The 15,450-nt window shown below is 33.9% G+C and overlaps 1 protein-coding gene and 1 pseudogene across 20 annotated transcripts in view; both read left to right on the top strand.

Annotated features, from left to right (window-relative positions):
• Positions 1-15,450, top strand: part of CADPS2 (calcium dependent secretion activator 2) — a 465,193-nt gene that overhangs the window by 128,696 nt on the left and 321,047 nt on the right. The window lies entirely within an intron of this gene.
• On the top strand, positions 5,151-5,269 carry LOC118611002 (annotated as a pseudogene).

Consider the following 15,450-nt stretch of genomic DNA (forward strand, 5'->3'; position numbering starts at 1 on the left):
TGCCCCATAGAGGAACCAAACTTGGATTCACATGGCTTGTCCACAGGCTCGGTTGGGTTCTAGAGGGAGAAACCTTCTCCAGGAGGCAGGGTTATGAAGAATAACCAGTCCTAACTAGAGATAGTGGGCAGCCCAGCAATGTCTGCTCACTGAGGAGAGCTCCCATGCCATTCAGTACTAGTAGGATGGAAGGGGATATAGAAGTTAGGTTTTAGATCTGATGGAACAGATAAAGAACCTCAAATAAAACTTGATAACAGGGAGAGTCATCCTTGCAGGGAATGAAGCAGTGTTCCAAATGCAGTTCTCAACGAGCAGGTCGTGTATGTAGATTCTTCTACCACCCAGACTTGGTAAAAATTAGCCTCTTGATGGGAGTGTTTAAGTGCACAGGTCATATATTCACAGCGACTGCCGTGGATTGCCTGAGCAGTGTCTTGGCAAAGCTAAAACCAAAGGTTTTTTTTTATTGTTGTTTTTACCTTTTTTAACTTATGTTTTTCAATCTTTGCCACAGTCTTTGCTGATTATACTTTTGCTTGAGATAACTAGTCTATCGCTGTCTGAGTATGGCATGGATATTTAATTCTGTAGGTAATAGCCACACAGAATAAACTTATGAGAAGTGAAAAGAAGTAAACATGATAAAAATGAAAATGAAATAAAAACCTAAAAAAAACTAAAGAAATAAAGCTAGGATCTAGCTATATGAGAAGACTTATGAGACATATACTACCAAGATTGATGAAAAATAAAAGAATGCACAAACACACACAATTAGGAACATAAAATGAGATTTAACTACAGATGGAATACTTTTAAAAAAACCCATAAAATTACTTAGAACATTATGCCATTATATTTGGAAACTTAAATGAAGTGACACTTTTGTAGGAAAACAAAATTGATTCAAGAAGAAATAGAAAACCTGAATAAACTGTTGTCCACTAAGATAATGAAGTAATAAGTTCATTCTCATTCTACCAAAAGAGACTGGGCTCATGTAGTTTAACCATACTTTCAGGGAAAGAATTTCTAATTTTCAAGAAGGATTTCAGAAATTAGAAAAAGAGAGAAACTTTTTGATGAAGCTAGTATATCTTTATACAATTCAAATTTGGAAAATATAAGAATAGAATGAGAAAGATCAGCCATATTACATGGATGCAAAAATCCTTAATAAAATATTATGAAATAAAATAGTGATATACAGCATGATAAAGTATGTTTTATCTTGTGTGTGAATAATTTAGTATTAGAAAAACTATTAACACAATCTCCATTAAGAGGAAAAGAAAAAAACATGATTGTGTTAATACAACAGAAATGGCATTTAATAAAATTCATTGTTCAGAATAAAAATATCAACTTGATATCTAACAGAAATGTACAGAAAATGCAATAGCTAATGGTGAAGATTTTGAAGTCTTTGAATGAAAATCAGGAATATGATAAAGATGGCTGTCCATCACCAACTGTTCAATATTGTAATGGAAGTCCCAGTCAATGCAATAAGAAACACAAGAAAGACATTAAACTTGTAAAGATAAACTGTCCATATTTGCAGGTGGTATATTTCCTGCCTAAACAATTGCAAGAAGACCTATAGAGAAACTCATAAAATTAATATTCTTTAGCAGGATTGTTGGATAAAATACCAGAGAGACTTAGAGAAATCGGTAGCACTTTTATTAAATAACTTATTAGAAAATGGCAGTTGGAAAAAATAATTCATTCTCAAAAGCATCAAAACTCAGAGTACCTTTCAGATATAAATCTAACCAAATACTGCCAGGCCCTGGGGAGAAATATTTTGAAACATTACTGAAGAACATAGATGAGAGAATATATGTACCATGTTTCTGAATGGGAAGGTTCAGTATCATAAAGCTGTCAGTTATCCTCAATTTAGTCAGTGAGTCATTTCAATTACAGCCTCCTAGCAGGATTTTCTGCTGCTGCTGTTGTTCTTTGATAAGCTGATGTTGAAATTGATATGGAAAAGCAAAGAGTCAAGAATATCCAACACTATTTGTAGAGGAGGAGAAATGACATGTGGAGATTTGTCCTACCAGATATCAAAGTTGTTGTAATTGAGATAGACTAGTATTAATAGAGGGACAGGTAAATAAGATAATAGGTCATAAAGAAACCCATGCATGCATGTAAATGATATGTTTCACAGATGGCATTATAAACTTTTAGGGAAATAGTGGACCGATGAATAAACATTGTTAGGATAATTGGCTACCCATATGGAGTTAAAGATAATATTGGATTCTGTCTTCACACTCTACACAAGTACATTCTAAATATGTTAAATACAGAAATGTGCAAAGCAAAAAATTAGAAGAAAATGTAAGAATATAAATGGTAGAATGGGTTTTATTTTTTTAAAAAGCCAAAGAAATCACAAACCATAAATTAATTGAAAAACTCTACTAAGTTAAAACTGAAATATTTCATATGATGAAAGGTACATGTGAGTGTGTGTGTGTGTGTATAAAATGTCTCCTATACATCTTCTGGAAAGACAATCCCTAAATGAAATATGTAAAGGATGCGAATAACAATTCAAAGAATAGAAAACCTAAATGGCCAATAAGCTCTATTAGTTTCATGTAGCTGCTGTAACAAGTTACCACAACCTAGGTGCCTTAAAATGACAGAAACTTATTCTCCTACAGTTTAGGAGGCCAGATACCTGAAATCAAGGTGTTGAGTAGAGCTGTGCTCTGTCCAGAAGGTCTAAGGGAGAAAGAATCTTTCGAAGCCTCTACCAGCTTTTGGTGGCTGTTGGCATTCTGACTTCTGGGTTCATGACTATGTCACTCCAATGTCTGCCTCTTTCCCTTCTTCCCTTCTGTCTGCCCCATCTTCCCTGTGCTTCTCCAATGAAGATACTTGTCTTTGGATTTGGATCCACTGGATAATCAAGGATGATCTCTTCATCTCAAGATCCTTAACTTAATTTCATCTGCAAAGATTTTTCCAAATAAGGGAACAGTTACAAGCTCCAGGGGTTTGACATGGACATATATTTTGGGAAGTCATCATTCAACCCACTATGGCGTCAAGAGATAATTAGCATTCTTCGAGATTAGAGATATTCAGATTAAAGTCAGGAGTTTCCATTTGTCAACTTTCAGTTTGGTGAATTTGGAAACATGAAATTTTTCTAAGGAAATAGAAGAATAAGAGACATGCTTCTGGGAAAAATGTTAAGTCTTTGCAAACACGTTGGAGAGCAGTTTGGTAACATGTGGCAACTTTAAGACGCTTGATTCGTTTTTCTGGTGACCTGGAAATTGAACTTCAGGACTATACTTTAGAAAAATTCTAGCACAGGGAAACCTATCCAGGAATGTCCATTGCAATGAAATGAAAACAGCCCAAATATCCATCAATAGATGAGTGAATAAATGTGAAGTGTCACATATTTGTATAATAAAATGCTATAAAGTTAAGTAAATTGTGAATCTCAAAGACAATGATGAGTAAAAGAGACAAGTTGCAGAATGATTTGTATAGTATAGTTCTATTTATATAAAGTTTTATGACACGCAGTGTAATTTTCTGCTGTTTACTAATACATGCACATAAAACCTAAATGGGATGAGTACTGCATTCAGGATAGGGTTTATCTCTGGGGACTCTGGAAAATTATCATTTTGGGGATTGGTGTAGAAAGAGCTTCACTTGTTTCTATAATTTATTTTTCTTAAAAAAAAAAAGATAAAAAACAAATATAGTGGTTTGGAAGTGTTCTCCCAAAATTCAGATCCTTCCCAGAACATCAGAATGTGACTTTATTTGGAAATAGGATTTTTGCAGTTGTAATTAAACTAAGGTGAGAGCGTATTGGTGTGGGTCTTTAATATGATTAAGATCCTTTAAGAAGAGAAGAGAAATGGAAACATAGGGGAGAATGCCTGTGAGGATAAAGGTGGAGGCACACATTGGAGTGATGCGTCTACATGCCAAGGGAACACTGAGGAGCGCAGGGACCACCAGAATGTAGTGCAGAAGCATGGGGCAGATTCTCAGAGCCTGCAGTAGAAACCAGCACTGCCAATACCTTGGTTTTCCAAGTTGCTCAGTTTGTGGTGCTTTGGTACAACAGCCCTAGCAACTGAATACATATCCAGAACATTAAGATTCATTAAAATTGGGTCGATAAGTACATGCATGTTATATTATTCTCTGTATTTTTTCATGTTGCATTCTAAAAATATTTAAAAACAAGCAAACCACTAAATTGAATTTTCTATAATCTTTTTGATGGAATTAGAGAGTAAAATAGGTGTGTGCATAATTGGCAAAATGATCAGTGTTCCAAATATTACAGATGCAATCATAGCTGATGCTTGTTGGAAAACCCCAACAGTACGTTTCCTGTCATCAGTCAAGAGTTTTAAATATTTTTTTAAAAGGTGGGGGGACTGAGCATTGAAAATATTGTTCTGGGCAAGTATCCAATATGGGCCTAGTTATAAAAAAAAAAAAAGTAATTGGGCTTTGAGACATTCAGATGGGCATTGGGATAAAATACTGGTTCATCTACTTACCTAGCTGTACTATATTTGACAGATAATTTGCTGGCTTTGGTTTTCTCATTTATAAAATGGCGATTCTAATACCTGCTGTATTGCATTATTGTGAATATGAAATAAGATTATACATAAAACATCGAGCATTCAGTAAAGACTCAAAATGAAGCTTGTATTCTTAATAGCAATTGCACTGTAAATTACTGTAATTCAACAAATTATAAAAGTAGTGTACTTGAATTATCAGCTAGGACAGTTTGTAAGAACACTACACTAATTTCCTTGAGTAGTTTTATTCCTGTGTATGGCAGAGGGTTTTGTTCTAATTTGCTCTCAATCATTGCCTTACACCTAGTAGCCCACCTTGCATGCATGTGTTTTTGTTAAGACTAAAAAATTACAAATTTTGTGTAGCTCAGTCTCTGACTTACCATGTGTTCTTTCTGTAATTGTTTCATCTATGGCCCCACTTCTTATCTGATTTTATTAAATGATTGATGAGAGGAAAGTATTATGGAAAAGAAATTTGCCAATTAATTTAAAATGAAAAAGTGGGTAAAGTGAGATGTAGAAAATCAAGTTAAAAATTTAAGACAACTAGTCTATGGTCATGCGACCCTGAACATGCCCAATCTCATCTGATCTCGGAAGCTAAGCAGGGTTGGGCCTGGTTAGGACTTGGATGAGAGACCACCTTGGAATACCAGGTGCTATAGGCATTTAAAAAAAAAAAATTAAGACAACTAGAAATAATTCAGAAGTTTTAGAGAGGATAGAAATAGTGAATACCATGTCTGCTTTATCTGTTTGAAGGTAAAGAGGCTCTCATTCACATGTATTTTCAAATTAACTATCTCTTTCTTGACTTATATGGAATTATCAATCATTTAGTGTTCACACCTGAATAATTGCTTGCTATAATCTTAGTTAAATAGACATTAATAATTCAACTGTAGCTCTTGCCCCAAACTGTTTTTTTTATGTGGATTTTTTAGAAACACATTTGCTTTCTCACATGATTATAACCTCTTTTTGTTAAATCTCAAATCTTGAGTCATTGGTGACATGAATGATGTTCTTGCAGTTTGACATGGATTAGTAATGCAACAATTAGTTGCTGAAACAAGTGTCTTTTTCAACATATTGGAAAATATCATACTGAGAGAGCTAATCAAAAGCTTTACTTATTTGTTTTACTTTTATATGTTTTTACGGGAGGTCTGTGGGTGTGAGGGAACAAAGAAGACCTTTTATTTGAAGTTGGCATAGACGTTGTGATAATAATATCCATAATCAAGCTCTGTAACTATTTTAATGTACCCTTTATGAATCACGAAATACTTTGTGTCTAATGGGCAATCACATACTAGCTGTTTAGCTGGAGATGTTAACAGTCATTTATATAATAAATCACTAGGCTTTAAAGAGGCAATATTTTATGTGGAAAAGTAATACCAAATGTTCAATGGAAATATAGATATTTCCTTAGAATTATAGGATTGAAAAAGTCCCTAAAGACCCTGGCATCATTCTTGTCTAGTAATTAAGTGAATAAGACTGTAATGTAATGATGATGGTAGTGATTAACACACATCAGTTTGTATATCAGCCTGTGTTCTAAGTGCTTTAGATACTGTACATTTTCTCATTTAATGCTTATAAAGGTCCTAAAAATTTAGTATTGTTATTCGTGTTTTACAGAGTGATGAGTATATATACTTCCAAGTAACCTGTACAAGGTTGCAGAGCTAGTGTAGGTACAGGATCCAAATCCAGCCAGTCTTGCTGGAATTTAATGATTTTTGTTCCTGGTAAAACTGAGGAGAGCAAACATGAAAAGTTATATAAAATAAAGATATATTTTTAAACATAAAATTTTAACAGCTTCATAAGCTTTAGGAACTTGAATCAAGGAAGCTCTGTCTTAAGATATCAAAAGTGTGCGTGAATAAATTGCTCTATTTTGAGGCAGGATTTATCTTTTTGTGCCCCTTACCATTTATGTCATTCATTCCTTAGAATATTTTTCTTGGAACAACCTTGAATTTATCTTTGTATCCCCAGATATACAGAATGAAAGATTCATAAGGACAGGAATTTTTTTTTCTTTAAATCACTACTCTAGTCTCAGCACCTAGAACCATGCACATAGTAGATTCTTGATAAATATTTTCATGAACAAATGAGAGAATCATTATTGTAGATTTTGAGTAGATGATTCTTGGATTGGACTTCTGGAGATGAGGGGAAAAACAGGAGGACATGTCAGGTTCTTTTGTTCCAGAGAATCACTCTTATTATGTAAAATCAAATAAATAATTGGTATTGTACAAATCAGTGTACTGGGCTCTATAGGAATATAACAAAGTCCTACTCTTAAAAAGCATAATTGAGAGACAAAAAGAAAAAACACTCTTATGAGAGGGAAATAGTAAATTAACATTGTTTTCAATACCTGCTGCAGAAAAATGTCACAAAGTATTATATAATTTCCTAAGGAAGGATGTAGAAAAATGATGAACAAAATAGTGCTTATTTCTTAAAAATGGACAAAGTATTTGAATTATTTTTATTTTAAGGTGTACATATAGCACATGCTGTTCTTACTGTAAAATGTAAAAAAAAATTAATGAGATAGTTGATGGTAGAAAGAACATAATTTGGACTGGATTAATCAGAGAAGGTACCTGGAGTTACAGAATCTGACTGTATCTTGGGCCAGTAGTAGACAGCCTTGTTGGTTGATGAGAAAGTTGTTTGCATTTAGAACTTTTTGCTTTAAGTATTACTGATGATATAGTGTTAGAGCTTTCTTTAGGTACCAAACTATACAACATTAACTGATACAGTTTTCTCATGATAATAACCATTCGGTTTAAGATTTGAGATCTATCTAGATCTATCTATATATTGAGAGAGATACATATAGATATAGATCTAGATACCTTGATATATAAAAGACAAAGGAAGATTTTTAATTCAAGTCTACTTGCTTACATATTAGAAATAGTCGTTATTTTATGACTGTATATTATTCCATATTTATTCCATTTTTCAGATACAGAGATGTGGATGGAATTTATTCTTGACTTTTGGACAGAAAATGTAAGACAGATGGCCTCTGATCCTGTGATATTAAATAAGCCCTTTTTGGACAACTGCTGTCAAAGTAATTCTTAGCCGAAGAGAGAGTTGTCAAATCATTGCCCATTCTATTTTTATTTTCTAATGGGTGGCTGTATAAAGCAGAGCTGCTGATATGACTTAACATTTTGAAGAATAAGAGCTTGAAAAGTGAAACATTTGTCAGGGACCCTGACTGAGCAAGTTTTATTGTGCCAGTATGGTGGCAAAGGGGAGGAAACAGGATTTTACACAAATAAATGAGATGGCAGTACTCACAAGACATTCTCAATCAAGCAAAAGCAGAGGCAGACAAAGAAGTATCTGACTGTATCTAATATGTGGTAAAACTAAATGACTGTCAAATAGGTGCAAAAAGAATTTGTCATAGGACCAGGTTGTTTTGGCTAGGGAGATAGCGAAAGGGAGATTAAGGTCAGTTTTGGAGGATAATTTTATTCTGTGGAAAATGGAAAAAGAGGCTTTATAGAATTTGGAAAGGGAAGAAATTCACTGAGCCCCTGCCATTCTAGCAGTGTGCTTGGTGATTTACAAATGGGTCATCTGATCCCCAAGAGGCAGGTGTTACTTATGCGTCTTACAAATGAAAAAAAACTGAGGTTTAGCGTAGCTCACTTCACAGCTAGCACGTGGCAGTGTCTGAGTTTCATGGCAGGTCTGTTTCAGCGAGGTGCTTCTGTGCAATTTCTACTAGTGCGATGACTTCATGGTGTTTTTTGTTTTGTTTTGCTGCTGCCTCCCAGGAGGGATTAAATTATCTAATAAATGAGTAAGGATTTTGTGACCTGTGAATTGGAAAAACGTAAGGTTTCTAAGTGGGAAAATCTCCTAAATCTCCTCTGCCCTACTATTTCTGACTACAGAGAGCTGGCTGGGAGTTAACCGTACTCCATGGGACTGGTCTCAAGAAGGCAAAGCTTCTCCAAACCTCCAGTGACCCATTGTGCTTTAGGAAGGCCTAGAATCTACTTCAGAGTTTTAGGACAATTCTGAATGCAGAGCCCCAAAAGCCACCACCATACTTGATCCTCATCCTCGCTTCTGATTAACCACGGGAGCAGAATAATCTGTTAAGAGACCGAGGACAGAATTCTGGTGATTATTCAAAAGATAAATCCAGTCTAAATGATTGAGTTAATATTAAGATGTAATTTGACCTAGACTTCAAGAAAGATAACAATACCACCAAACACTGTCCTTAACCTTTTGTTTACTTAAGGATGTTGGGCTACTCCTTTTGTCCTTCCTCATACAGAGGCTGTGGTGTGAGGTTTTCTCCTGTTCCTTCCCAGACTAGTAGAGATGATACATTTCTATGTTAATTACCATTCCATCCTCTAACTTGGTAGATTGAATGAGAAGAAAAAGTTGATTTCAATTTAATGTTAAAGTTATCGTGACCTCATTTTGAATTCGGAATGCAGAAGTTTATATAGTTTATGTAGCTTGATTTATACCCATTAAAATTTAAAGGGATTTGGTCATATTCCAAACACTCATTTATTTTTGTATTCAGGTATGGAAATAAGAAATCCGCTTTTATGTTTATTAAGTCTATAGACGAATTAAAGCTTGAACTTGTTATATCATCTCTTTGACTCAAGTCTGTTCACCTACGTAAGTCACCAGACCATCTAGATTTAAGAGGCATAGAAATAAATCCCACCTCTTAATGGAAAGACCTGCTAGACCACATTGCAAAGGGTGGAGGGAAATAATTGGGGCCGTTTTGCAATCGCTGTGCCTACCGCGGGGACAGACAGTTTTGAAGAAGGGACAAAGCTTTTATAAGGCCTTTAATACAGTGACTGATGCAGTAGGAGCACAGGAAACTATAAACCATTTGAATTGAAGAAGCATAAATTTCAGGGCTGATAATAGTAGAAAATGAGGCTGGATTGAAGGAAAAAAGAACAGGCTGGAGAGACACATGCTCCATTCCTAGAAGCTTGGGTGTTATCTGTTAGATAGAGGGAGCCAGATAGGTTTTAAGCAAATAGAAATGACATTGTAAATGTGATTACTGTTTTCTGTGGGTTGCTCTGGCAACAGAATGAATTCAAGGTAAGCAAAACAGTGATGGAAGATTATATGCCATTGCAAAATTCTAGACTGTGAGAATGATTATGACAGCCAAACTAAAGCGGTATGGTAAACCCAACCATGTTTATCACTCATTCAAACACTTATTTATTCATTTTTTGTTATTTTTTATTTTTCAATTATGGTTGATATTCAGTATTATTTGTTAGTTTTAGGTGTACAGTATAGTGGTTAGATATATAATTTATGAAGTGATCCCTCAGATTAGCCTAGTACCCACTTGGTACCATACATAGTTATTACAGTATTATTGACTATATTCCCTATGCTTATATGTACTTTACATACTCGTAACTATTTTGTAACTGCCAATTTTTAACCCAGCCCCTCCAACCTCCTTCCATCTGTTCTCTGTATCTGTGAGTCTCTTTCTGTTTTGTTATTGTTGTTTATTTTGTTCTTTAGATTTCACATATAAGTGAGACGATATGTTATTTATCTTTGTCTGTCTGACTTATTTTAGCATAATACCCTCAGCTTCATCCATGTGTCACAAATGGTAAGATTTCATTTTTATAGCTGAGTGATATTCTATCGTGTATATGTACCACAACTTCTTTATCCAGTCTTCTACTGATAGGCACTTAGGTTACTTCCATGTCTTGGCTATTGTGAATAGCGCAGCCATGAACATAGGGGTGTATATGTCTTTTTGAATTAGTGCTTTGGATTTCTTTGGTTAAACAGCCAGAAGTAGAATTGCCGGGTCATAAGGTAATTCTATTTTTAATTTTTTGAGGAAACTCTGAACAATATTTACCATTATGCTTGCACTGATTTGTAATCCTAACAATACATGAGGGTTCTCTTTTCTCTACGTCCTTGCAAACGCTTATTGATTTATTGCTTTATTGATGATGGCCATTTTGACAGGCGTGAGGTGATAAATATAGTGATTTTAATTTGCATTTTTCTGATGATTAGTGACATTGAGTCTTTTTTCATAAGTCTCTGCCATCTGTATGTCCTCTTTGGAGAAATGTCTATTCAGGTTCTTGCCCATTTTTTAACTGGATTGTTTTTTTGTTTGTTTGTTTGGTGTTATATGAGTTCTTTATAAATTTTGGATGTTAACTCCTTATTGGATGTATCATTGATGAATATCTTTTCCTATTCTGTAAGTTGTCTGTCTGTTGATTGTTTCCTTTACTATGCAAAAACTTTTTAGTTTGATAGAGTCTCATTTTCTTGTTTTTTTTTTTACTCTGCCTGAGGGGAGATATTAGAAAAAATATTACTAAGAGCAATGTCAGAGAGTTTATTGCCTGTGTTTTTTTCTAGGAGTTTTATGGTTTGGGGGCTTATATTTAAGTCTTTAATCCATTTTGACTTTATTTATTCTTCTATATGGAGTAAAAAGGTGGTCCACTTTTATTTTGCATGTATCTGTTTAGAATTCTCAACGCCATTTATTGAATAAACGATCTTTACCCCATTGTATATTCTTGCCTCCTTTGTCATAGATTAAATGACCATAAAGGTGTAGATTTATTTCTAGGCTCTCTATTCTGTTTCATTGATCTATGTGTCTATTTTTATACCAATACCATGCTGTTTTGATTACTATAGCCTTGTAGTATAGTTTAATATCAAGTAGTATGATACCTCCAACTTTGCTCTTTCTCAAGATTGCCATGGCTATTTGGTGTTTTTTAGGGTACCATATAAATTTTAGGATTATTTGTTCTAGTTCTGTGAAAAATGCCATTGGTGTTTTGATAGGGATTGCATTGAATCTATAGATTGCTTTGGGTATGGACATTTAAACAGTGTTAATTCTTCCTATTTATGAGCACAGTATATGCTTCTATTTATTCGTATCATCTCAGTTTCTTTCTTTAGTGTAATAGTTTTCTGAGTATAGGTCATTTACTCTCTTGGTTAACTTTATTCCTAGTTTTTTTGATGCAATTGAAATGGGATTTAAAAAAAAAATCCCTTTCTGATAGTTCATTATTGGTGTATAAAAATGCAGCTAATTTCTGAATATTAATTTTGTATCTTGCTATGTTACTAAATTCATTTATCAATTCTAATAGGTTTTTGGGTAAAATCTTTAGGGCTCTCTATGTATAGTATCATATCATCTGCAATTAATGAGAGTTTTACTTCTTCCTTTCCATTTTGGATGCCTTTTATTTCTTTTTCTTGTCTGAAAGCTGTGGCTAGAACTTCTTATACGATGTTGAATACAAGTGGTGAAAGTGGACATTCTTGTCTTGTTCCTGATCTTAAGGAGACCACTTTTAGCATTTCCACATTGAGTACAATGCTGTGCGTTTGTCACATATGGCCTTTATTATGTTGAGGTATGGTCCCTCTATTCTCATTTTGCTTGAGAGTTTTTATCACAAATAGATACTGGACTTTGTCAAATGATTTTTCTTCATTTATTGATATGATCACATGATTTTTTTTTTTCGTTTTGTTTATGTGGTATGTCATGTTAATTGTTTTGCAGATACTGAACGAACCTTGCATCCCAGGACTAAATCTCACTTGGTCATGGTGTATGATCTTTCTAATGTCTGGCTGAATTTGGTTTGCTACTATTTTGTTAAAGATTTTTGCAGCCATGTTCATTAGGGATGTTGGTATGTGTATATACATGCATACATATTGCAATGTCTTTGGTTTTGGAATCAGGATACTAGTGGCCTCATAAAGTGGGTTTAGGAGCCTTTCCTCCTCTTGAATTTTTTGGAGTAGTTTCAGAAGGATAGGTGTTAATTCTTCTTTGAATATTTGGTGAAATTCACATGTGAAGCCATCTGATCCAGGAATTTTGTTTGTTGGGAGTTTTTTGATTACTGGTTTGATTTTGTTTGTAGTAATCCACAGGTTTGGATTTTCTGTTTCTTCTTGATTCGGTCTTGAAAGATTGTCTTTCTAGGATTTCATTTCTTCCAATTGTCCAATTTTTTGGCATGTAATTGTAATATTTTTTTATAATTCTTTGTATTTCCATGGAATCAGTTGTTACTTCTGTTTCATTTCTGATTTTATTTGAATCCTCTTTTTTTCTTGACGAGTCTGCTTAAAAGTTTATCAATTTTGTTTATATTTTCAAAGAATCAGTTCTTGGTTTTATTGATCTTTTGTATTTTTTAGATTCTATTTTATTTTCACTCTGATCTTTATTATTTTCTTCCATCTACTCACTTTGGACTTTGCTGTTTTTTTTTTTTTTTTCTTTGTTTGTTTATTTGTTTTAGGTATGAGGTTAGATTATTTGAAATTTTTCTTGTTTTTTTTGAGGTGAGCCTCTGTTGCTATGAAATTCCCTTTAGACTGCTTTTGCTGTGTTCCATAGATTTTGGGTCATTGTGTTTTCATTTTCACTTGTCTCAAGGTATCTTTTGATTTCTTCCTTGAGGTCATGTTATTTAGCCTCCATATGTTTGTATGTTTTTCATTTTTTTTTCTTGCAATCGATTTTTAGTTTCATACTATTGTGAGCAGAGAAGATTCTTGATATTATTTAAGTCTTCTTAATTTTTTTGTGACTTGTTTTGTGGCCTAACATGTTGTGTGTCTTGGAAAATGTTCTATTGTGCACTTGAGAAGAATGCATATTTTACTGCCTTGTAATAAAATGCTCTGAAAATATCCATTAAATCCATTAGTGTATCATTTAAGGGCACTGTTTCCATGTTACTTTTCTGTCTTTTAAGATCTTTTTATTGGTGTCTGTGGGGTGTTAAAGTCTCCTCCTATTACTTACTGCATTATTGTCGATCTCTCTCTTTATGTCTGCTAATATTTGCTTTTGCTTTATATATTCAGGTGCTCCTATAAATGCTTACTAGGGTTATGTCGTCTTATTGGATTTATCCCTTTATGATTATGTAATGTCTTTGTCTCTTATCATTGTCTTTCAAACAAACACTTTTGAGCTAGGCAGTGTGTTAAGCATTTGAGAAACATCAGTGAGTACTTCTTTTTCAAGAATGTCACAAAGACTTCATGGAGCTCTTACAGAAATTAAGTTACAAAAGTTAAACTTTACTCATGCCTCATAATTAAGCTTGCAGGTAAATAGAAATAGTAATCCTGGCTTACATAGTGAAGAAATCATGATAGTGATACAATGATTTAAAATATGTTTGTTTTGGCTGTTTATTTTCTCTAATATACTCAATTACCAAAGGTTTTAATGTTATTGTTATTGAAAGTTATATTGGTTAATATAAAGAATAATGAGTGAGAAGCCTGAATAAATTTTGTAATTTTTATGCACCTGTACCTGCCATAGTATTTACTATGTGACTGTGAATGTAATGCAGAATCTCATTTATTATTTAAAAAATTTGCTGTATTTAATTTTAGTATATTTAGAACTCTTTCTGGGTTCAGAAGTCTGAGGAAAAAGTGTATTCGTATATAAAAATATTTTATTGCTTATATCTGATAATGTAGGAGTAGTGATTAACTTATGGGAGAAATTTAGGAGAAAATACGTTAATGTTTCTGAGGATTTACCAGTTTGCAATTAAATGTAAAATTTTAAACTAAAAGTTAGTTTTACCTTTAAAAATCTTTAAAAATAAAGATACTGCTTTCAGACGATATTGCTTGTTTTTCGCTGTTCTCAGTAAACTACTTAGAGTTGGTATTTTGTTCCTGCAAAATCCCATTATGATGCATTAAATTACTCACAGAAAACCTATACTGTTGTTGTTTCTAAGCTTAAATGTGAATCCAGTGTGTTCTGTGGATTCCTTGAGATCTCTAATAATATCATAGCCCAGGATATTGAGACTTGCGGGGTAATTTACTGAAGCCTTTTTGGTATTCCTTGTCTCTTAAGAGATACTGCCTGGGCAATGCTATGTAGATTTATTCGGCTATGTTTTCTTCCAGAGTAAAGATTTCAGGAAGCTTGAACATTCTTAACAGAGGTTGATGAACAGCAGAGGGATGGATATCAGCTAATTTTTCTCCTCTAACTTAATGAAAATTATAACACTATTGAGATTTTAATTGGAACCTAGATGTTAGGATATATAGGTAGTGTCTCTTATCAGTACATTGCATATAGTATTACGTGTTTATCATGGTTAATGGTTATTTTACTATTATTTATTTGAGTAGACTTCAGGAATTTAGAGTCTGTAGCTACCATTTTGGGTACCTACTCACTTCCAGTGTATAGCTTTTTCTTTTGGTGGAGAGTCCTGGTTATCTTCACGCTCCCTTGTGCCCTCAGCCAGGAATTCTCCATAATGGAATAAATCATGGTTAACTGTGCCAGTTACGAGGCATCTCCTCTGAGTTCCAGGTTCCATTAGTCATGGGTTTGTGAAGCACTGCTAGCCAGAGAGCTGTTGAGAGAAGTCTGGTAAGTTTCTGGAAACAAATTTTTTTTCTTGCTCTTATATAGAGATGTAGGAAAAGAAAAGCCTCTCAGTGCTTGTGGATGTGGCTTGCCATTCTGCTTATTGATTCCTGGAACAAGGGGGCCACATTGTGGGATCAGGAAGTGAGCCTACATCAGGAGGAAATCAGGATACAGGTTTCCTCTGCCTTCCAGAAGTAGTGCATTCTTATGAAACCTTTCATAAGCTGAAATGGTGTGAATTATAGAAGCATTTATCATTAATTAATATGGAAACATTTTGGAGAGTTCCTAGAACTCAAAAAGAACCTACAC

Source organism: Rousettus aegyptiacus, unplaced genomic scaffold (assembly GCF_014176215.1).
Source record: "Rousettus aegyptiacus isolate mRouAeg1 unplaced genomic scaffold, mRouAeg1.p scaffold_m13_p_13, whole genome shotgun sequence".
Classification (NCBI taxonomy): domain Eukaryota; kingdom Metazoa; phylum Chordata; class Mammalia; order Chiroptera; family Pteropodidae; genus Rousettus; species Rousettus aegyptiacus.